Source organism: Lampris incognitus, chromosome 5, assembly GCF_029633865.1.
Source record: "Lampris incognitus isolate fLamInc1 chromosome 5, fLamInc1.hap2, whole genome shotgun sequence".
In the NCBI taxonomy this organism is placed as follows: domain Eukaryota; kingdom Metazoa; phylum Chordata; class Actinopteri; order Lampriformes; family Lampridae; genus Lampris; species Lampris incognitus.
In genome coordinates this window covers 62,788,518-62,797,758 of record NC_079215.1, presented here as the reverse complement: position 1 = coordinate 62,797,758, position 9,241 = coordinate 62,788,518, and the positions used below count along the sequence as shown (strand labels likewise).

At 49.0% G+C, this 9,241-nt stretch overlaps 1 pseudogene; it reads left to right on the top strand.

The window, feature by feature from the left end:
- Nucleotides 1-3,251: 3,251 nt before the first annotated feature.
- LOC130113068 (myosin-9-like) lies at nucleotides 3,252-6,389 on the top strand (annotated as a pseudogene).
- The last annotated feature ends 2,852 nt before the right edge of the window (nucleotides 6,390-9,241 follow it).

Genomic DNA, 9,241 nt, shown 5'->3' with positions numbered 1-9,241 from the left:
TACCAGATGATACACACCTTCTACCAGATGATTAACACTATTTACACACCTTCTACCAGATAATTAACACTATTAAACACAATTTCTACCAGATGATTAACACTATTTACACACCTTCTACCAGATGTCTAACACTACTTACACAATTTCTACCAGATTAACACTATTTACACAATTTCTACCAGATGATACACACCTTCTACCAGATGATTAAAACTATATTTACATACCTTCTACCAGATGATTAACACTAGTTACACACTTTCTACCAGATGATACACACCTTCTACCAGATGATTAACACTATTTACACACCTTCTACCAGATGATTAACACTATTTACACACTTTCTACCAGATCATTAACACTATTAACACACCTTTTACCAGATGATTAACATTTACACACCTTCTACCAGATGATTAACACTATTTACACACCTTCTACCAGATGATTAACACTATATTTACATACCTTCTACCAGATGATTAACACTATATTTACATACCTTCTACCAGATGATTAACACTATATTCACATACCTTCTACCAGATGATTAACACTATTTACACACTTTCTACCAGATGATACACACCTTCTACCAGATGATTAACACTATTTACACACCTTCTACCAGATGATTAACACTATTTACACACCTTCTACCAGATGATTAACACTATATTTACATACCTTCTACCAGATGATTAACACTATATTTACACACCTTCTACCAGATGATTAACACTATTTACACACTTTCTACCAGATGATACACACCTTCTACCAGATGATTAACACTATTTACACACCTTCTACCAGATGATTAACACTATTTACACACATTCTACCAGATGATTAACACTATTTACACACTTTCTACCAGATGATTAACACTATTAACACACCTTTTACGAGATGATTAACATTATTTACACACCTTCTACCAGATGATTAACACTATTTACACACCTTCTACCAGAGGATTAACACTATATTTACATACCTTCTACCAGATGATTAACACTATATTTACATACCTTCTACCAGATGATTAACACTATATTTACATACCTTCTACCAGATGATTAACACTATATTTACACACCTTCTACCAGATGATTAACACTATATTTACACACCTTCTACCAGATGATTAACACTATATTTACACACCTTCTACCAGATAATTAACACTATTTACACACTTTCTACCAGATGATACACACCCTCTACCAGATGATTAACACTATTTACACACTTTCTACCAGATGATACACACCTTCTACCAGATGATTAACATTATTTACACACCTTCTACCAGATGATTAACAACATTTACACTTTGTACCAGATGATACACACCTTCTACCAGATGATTAACATTATTTACACACCTTCTACCAGATGATTAACACTATTTACATGTCTTCTTCCAGATGATTAACACTATTTACATACCTTCTACCAGATGATTAACACTATTTACACACCTTCTACCAGATGATTAACACTATATTTACATACCTTCTACCAGATGATTAACACTATTTACATACCTTCTACTAGATGATTAACACTATTTACACACCTTCTACCAGATGATTAACACTATCTACACACCTTCTACCAGATGATTAACACTATTTACATACCTTCTACCAGATGATTAACACTATTTACACACCTTCTACCAGATGATTAGCACTATTTACACAATTTCTACCAGATCATTAACACTATTTACACACCTTCTATCAGATGATTAACACTATCTACACACCTTCTACCAGATGATTAACACTATTTACATACCTTCTACCAGATGATTAACACTATTTACACACCTTCTACCAGATGATTAGCACTATTTACACAATTTCTACCAGATCATTAATACTATTTACATACCTTCTACCAGATGATTAACACTATTTACACACCTTCTACCAGATGATTAACACTATATTTACATACCTTCTACCAGATGATTAATACTATTTACATACCTTCTACCAGATGATTAACACTATTTACACACCTTCTACCAGATGATTAACACTATCTACACACCTTCTACCAGATGATTAACACTATTTACATACCTTCTACCAGATGATTAACACTATCTACACACCTTCTACCAGATGATTAACACTATTTACACACCTTCTACCAGATGATTAACACTATCTACACACCTCCTACCAGATGATTAACACTATCTACACACCTTCTACCAGATGATTAACACTATATTTACATGCCTTCTACCAGATGATTAACACTATTTACATACCTTCTACCAGATGATTAACACTAGTTACACACATTCTATCAGATGATTAAAACTATTTACACACCTTCTACCAGATGATTTCCAAACTGGGAAATAGTGCAGCGGTATTCTTTATAATGTTGGGGATACCACCTGCAGTCAGCTGAGACTGACAAAGTCACTAGATGAGTGATGAAACGTGTTTCCTGCTAAACGTAGTGTCCAGATGAACCGATTCAATTTTTTCTGGGATTTCTACACCTGGATTTTTGAGCACTTATTGCAGTGCCCGTTCAAAACGAATTTGACCTGTTGTAGAAATTTGTAATCTGAGTGTGGGGACAGTTGATCTGAAGTATTTACTACAGTGACGTCATCACGTCTGTGCATTTGACGAACATTAGCCGAAAGAACGAATGACTGCGCAAGGTTCGAATATACGTGAACTAGCTCGTGGAAGAGGGAGGGATTAGTAAAGAGAGGGAGACCCAGAAAGAGAGAGAGGGGCAGGGAGAGAGAGAAAAAGAAAAGTGTGACTGAAAAAGTGAAAGAGGGGGGAAGTGGTGAGCACTCTAATTTGTTTGAGCTCTACAACGAAGCGGCGGTCGTCTGAGAAGGAGTTTGTTTCACAGCAACGCTGACATCGTCTGAGCCGCCACTTCTTTTATTATATTTAGGGGCTTCTTCTATTCTTATCATTTTGCTACCTCACTGTTTTTACTACCTCACTTATTTATGCTAAATGTTGTTTGTTCTTGTTTTTAGCTTGTTTTTTTTTAAAAAAAAATTAATCATTTACCTTGTCTAGTGTTGCTGGTCTGAGAGTTACCAAATAAAATGTCGTTGTTTGCACACAATGGCAGTAAAGTATCTTATCTTATCTTTCTTATTATTCTTTTTTTTCAGATCCCCACAGTTGTTGTTTATCATCTCCATAAAATCGTCCTGCATCTGAAAAGCAGCCACAGCAACCATGTCGTTCCTGTACGTGGACCGCAACCTGGTCAACAACCCCTTGGCACAGGCTCAGCTAAAAAAGGCTCTGTATGATGAGGCCAAGGTCCATGAACTGCAGGTGCTCGAGATGAAACAGAAACACAGCCAGGCCTTTGACGAGCTCAATGAGCAGCTTAAGCAAGCTAAGAGGAACAAGGTGTCTGTAGACAAGGCCAAGGAGGCTCTGGAGTCTGAGAGGAATGAGCTTGCCATAAAGTTGCAGATACTGATGCAGAGTAAAGGAGAATCTGAGCATCACAGGAAGAAGGCTGAAGCCCAGGTCCAGGAACTGCTTGCCAAACAAGCAGAGACTGAGCATCAGCGCCAGGAGCTGGCTGAAAAGTTGACCAAGCTGGAAAATGTCAATAGTGTGCTGAGTGATGTGGAGGGCAAGTTGATCAAGGCAAGAACATACTGCTCTGCTGTTGAGTCCCAGCTACAGGATGTCCAGGAACTGCTGCAGAAGGAGACACGCAAGAAGCTGTCTCTCAACACACGTATGCATCAGCTGGAGGATGAACAGAGCAGCCTGAGAGAGCAGCTGGAGGAGGAGGAAGAGGCCAAGAAATCTGTACAGAAACAGCTTTTCAGTGTGCAGGCTCAGCTTGCTGACATGAAAAAGAAAGTGGAGGCAGAAGCTGGCTGTCTGAAGAATGCTGAGGAAGGAAAGGAGAAGCTTCACAGGGAGCTGAAGGCAGCGCACCAGCGATGGGAGGAGAAGTGTGCTGCCTTTGAGAAGATGCACAAGACCAAGATGCATCTCCAGCAGGAGCTGGATGACCTGCACGTGGGCCAGGACCATCTCAGACAGATCATCTCCAACTCGGAGAAGCAGAAGACGTTTGACCAGACGCTGACAGAAGAGAAGAACATCTCTGCACATTATGCACAGGAGCGTGACCGTGCTGAGGTTAAGGCAAGGGAGAAGGTGACTCATGCCCTGACTTTGACCCGTAAGCTGGAATCTTTTATCGACATGAAGAATGAATTGGACAGCAGCAATAAACTGCTGCGTGCTGAAATGAAGGAGCTGGAGAAGTCCAAGCGTGGAATGAGGCAGCAGCTGGATGAGATGAGGACCCGGCTGGAGGAAGTAGAGAATGAGCTGCAGGCCACAGAGGATGCCAAGCTGCGCCTGGAGGTCAAGATGCAGGCAATGAAGGCCCAGTACAAGAGGGACCTGGCAGGACGAGATGAGATGGGTGAAAAGAAGAAAAGGGCACTGATTAAACAGGTGCGAGAGATGGAGCTTGAGCTTGTGGATGAGAGGAAACAGCGTTCTGTCGCTGTGGCAGCCCGTAAGAAGCTTGAACTGTACCTGAAGGAACTGGAGGCAGCCACTGATATGGCCAAAAAGAACCGCGACGAGGCCCTTAAGCAGCTGAAGAAACTCCAGCCCCAGATGAAGGAACTTAGCAGGAAGCTAGAAGACACTTGTATGTCCAGGGAAGAGATCCTTGCTCAGGCCAAGGAGACCGAGAAGAAGCTGAAGGGCATGGAGGATGACATGATCCAGCTGCAGAAGGAGTTGACAGCTGTGAAGCATGTGAAAAGACAGGCCCAGCAGGAGAGAGACGAACTACAGGGTGAGATTAACAACCAGGCCAGCAAGAATACGCAAATTGCAGCGGAGAAGAGAAGGCTTGGGGCGCACATTGCTCAGCTCGAGGAGGAGCTCAAGGAGGAGCAGAATAACACAGAACTGGTCAACGACAGGCTGAAGAGAGCCATGCTGAAGAATGACCAGATGAATGTGGCGCTTACTGCTGAGCGCAGCACCTCCCAGCGCATCGAGGGGGTTCGAGCCCAGCTGGAGCACCTGAACAAGGAGCTGAAGGGAATTGTCAAGTCCAAGTCCAGTATCTCCGCCCTGGAGACCAAAATCGCCCAGCCGGAGGATCATCTGTACATAGAGACCAGGGAGAGGCAGGACACCTCCAAGTTGGTCAGACGCATCGAGAAGAAGATGGAAGAAGTCATCGTGTAGGTGGAGGGTGAGATACGCAACACAGAGCGGTACAAAGACCAGGCAGAAAAGTTAAAAATCTCGTATAAAGCAATTGAAGAGGCAGCTGGAGGAGGCTGAGGAAGAGGCACAGAGAGCAAATGCAAACCATAAGAAACTGCAGTGGGAGCTGGAGAATGCCGCCAGACCGCCTCAATGTTTCACCTCGGGTACAGCTCTGGGCAGGGCCGTACAGCTCCATTCCAACGACAGCTCTCATAGCCATTAAAAGGGAGAAAGAAATCGACGAACAAATAAATAATAAAAAGGATACAAATAAAAAAAGAAGAGAACGTTTAAGGCGCGCATTGTTCAGCTAGACGAGGAGCTCGAGGAGGAGCAGAATAACAAAGAAGTGGTCAACAACATGCTGAACCATAGGAAACTGCAGCGGGAGCTGGAGGATGCCACAGAGTCCGCGGATGCCATGAACCGTGAAGTTAGCACCACCTTCCTCTCACCATGTGTCAGATTGTTAGCCGTGCCGGTATTGAAAGCGACGAGGAAAAACATACCAGGTGTCATGATCTGTAATCTGTGCTCTCTCATGCCATGGTTTTTGATTCAACTGCGTCCGTGTGCCTGAATGACCTTCATTGCATGGCTTCATTCACCTCTGCCTTCTCCGATTGGCTGTCCAGTTTCTGCCCTGTCCTGCACCCAATCTCCCTGATGGGCCTCCATGGGGTATATATACCCCTTGGTTGCTCTGCTCTTTGTCTGGGGTTAATGGCCTCCGTCGGGGGGGTTGTTCAGCTGGATAACCAGCAGTCTGTTTCCCGGTCTGCTTGCCCTGAACCCGCTAGCCGACAGCCTGCCTACCGGCCAATAAACCACCAGTCAAGGGGTGGTGCCGAGCCGGCTCCAGCCCTGGACCCATTCTGGGGAACCCGCACAGTGGCCAACTCCTTCTACAGGTTCCTGTTCTGCTGGCCACCTCAGCCGACCCGTCGGGTTCAGCTGCCCAGCGTCCCCGAGCCTCAGCTGCCCAGCGTCCCCAAGCCTCAGCTACCCAGCATCCCTGAGTCTCAGCTGCCCAGCGTCCCCGGGCCGCCTATGAAGCCTGCTCCAAGAGCGGCTGCCACGCCGCCTCCGAGGTCTGTCTTCTGAATGGCTTCCTTGCCGCCTTCCATGCCTGTACCCCGAGGGGCTGTCTTGTCACCTTTGAAGCCTGTCGCCCGAGCAGCTAACTCGCTACGTCTGAAGCTTGTCCCCCGAGCGGCTGCTTCACCTCCTCTGAAGCCTGTCCCCAGAGCGGCTGCCTCGCCACCTCCAAAGCCTGTCCCCCGAGCGGCTGTGTTGCCGCCTCCGAGGTCTGGTCCCCCAGCGGCGGCCATTCTGCCACCTCCGAAGTCTGTTTGCCCGATGGTCGTCCCGCCACCTCTAAAGTCTGTTTGCTTCGCGGCTGTCCCGCCGCCTCTGAACTCTTTGCCCAGCGGTTTTCCTGCTGGCTCTGAAGTCTGTTTGCCCAGCGGCCGTCCCGCTGTTTCCGAAGTCTGTTTGCCCAGCGGCCGTCCCGCTGCCTCCTAAGTCTGTTTACCCAGCGGCCATCCAGCCACCTCTGAAGTTCATTTGCGCAGCGGCCTGCCAGCTGCCTGCGGAGTCCGTTTGCCCAGTGGCCCTCCAGCCGCCTCCGAAGACTGTTTGCCTAGCTGCCCTCCAGCCACCTCCGAAGTTCTTTTGCCCAGTGGCCATCCAGCTGCCTTCCCGAGCGGCCCTCCAGCCATGGCGGTACTGTCGACATCGCTGGTCTTCGGGTCATCCATCTGCCCACCCGCTGGAGGTGCTCTGCCTCCTGGTCCTGCATCCTGATCGCCCCCCCGATCGGTCCCAGCCCTCGGGCAATCCGCCTGAGATCCCTGGCCCCATTCGTCCTCCCACTGGGCCCCTCTGTCCATCCTCTGGGTACTCTGGGTCCTTTGGTTTTGGGACGTCTGGAATCTGCCCCTTGGGGGGGGGGGGGTGTTGTTATGGTCTGTTATCTGGGCTCTCCCATCCCCTGATTGGTGGGATGGTTAACCTGCGTCTGTGTGCCTAAATGACCCCTGATGGTCCGGCTTCCCTCACCTCACCCTTCTCCGATTGCCTGTCCGGTTTTTGCCCTGTCCTGCGCACCTGCACCCAATCCCCGATTGGTCTCCAAAGGGGTATATATGCCCATTGTTTGTTCTGCTCTTTGTCGGTTCGTCTCATTCACACACTGAGACACATTTAGATACAAAGGGACTTTTGTTCACCAGAGTGCCGTGTGTGTTGTCAGCTTTCCCCGTTGTCTGTTCCTGCCGTTTTATTCCTGCGTTGTGTAAGTTTTGTGTCATTCCTGCTGTGAGCTTTCCCCGCTCTCTGTACCTGCTATTTGTCATTTTCCTGTAATAAATGAGCTGTCTGAACTGGTTGCCTCCACCATCTGCACTTGGGTAATCTCCCTTCTACTCCTGTGACAGCACGAACCGACCAATATGGACCCTGAAGATGGTTCAACGTAACGGAGACAACGTAGGCTGAGGCCGGTGTCTGGGGTGAATGGCCTCCGGCAGGAGGTTGTTCGGCTGGATAACCAGCAGCCTGTATCCCGGTCTGCTGGCCCTGAACCCGCTAGCCACCAGCCTGCCCACCGGCGGGTAAACCACCAGTCGAGGGGTGTTGCTGAGCCAGCTCCAGCCCAGGACCCATTCTGGGGAACCCGCCTGGCAGGGGAGGTCCCCGTAGTCTCTTCCAGGCCCATGTCCCTCGGCAGCCAGCCGATGTCCTGTCCAACTAACAGCCGCCGGCCACACTGGCCGAATACGTCTATGAGTTCCTGTTTGGCCAGCCACACCAGCCGACCTGTCAGGTTCAGCTGCCCAGCGTCCCGGAGTCTCAGCTGCCCAGCGTCTCCGGGCCGCCTCCGAAGCCAGCTCCATGAAGCCTGCTCCTCAAGCGGCTATCTCGCCGCCTCCAGAGGCTGTCCCCCGAGCAGCTGTTTCGCCGCCTGCACAGCCTGTCTCCCGAGCGGCATTCTTGCCGACTCTGAAGCCTGTCCCCTGAGCGGCTGTCTCGCCACCTCCGAGGTCTGGTCGCCCAGCTGATGCCCTTCCGCCGCCTCCGAGGTCTGGTCCTTCAGCACCGGCCCTTCCGCAACCTCCGAAGTCTGCCTGTCCCGCGGCCGTCCAACCGCCTCCGAAATCTGTTTACCCCACGGCCGTCGCGCCGCCTTCGATGTATGTTTGCCCAGCAGCTGTCCCGCCACCTCCAAATTCTGTTGGCTCAGCGGCCCTCCAGCCGCCTCCGAAATTTGTTTCCCGAGCGGCCCTCAAGCCATGGTGATACTGTTGGCATCACTGGCCTGCGGGTCATCCATCAACCCGTCCACCGGAGTTGCTGTGCGTCCTGGTCCTACGTCCTGGTCACCCTCCCGATTGGTCCAAGCCCTTGGCCTGTCCGCCTGAGATCCCTGGCCCTATTCCTTCTCCCCCTGGGCCCCTCCGTCCATCCTGCTGGGGACTCTGGGTCCTTTGGTCTGGGGTGTCTGGAATCCGTCCCTTAAGGTGGGGAGGTCCTGTCATGGTCTGTGATCTGGGCTTTCCCATCCCGACTGGTGGCTTTGTTCATCCTCGTCCATTTGCCTGAATGACCCTTATGCCCCGGCTTCCCTTACCTCCCCCTTCTCTGATTGGCTCTCCGGTTTCTGCCCTGTTCTGCTCACCTGCGCCCAATCTCCCCGATTGGCCTCCACAGGGTATATATGCCCCTTGGTTGCTCTGCTCTTTGTTGATTCGCCTCACTCACACACTGAGACACACAGAGACTTTTGTTCGCCAGAGTGCTGCATCTGTTGTCAGCTTTCCCCGCTGTCTGTACTTGCTATTTGTCATTTTCCTTTAATAAAAGAGTTGTCTGAACCGGTGGTGGCCTCCACCGTCTACACTTGGGTCCTCTCCCTGCTAATCCCGTGACACCAGGCTCCGTCAGCCGATCCAACG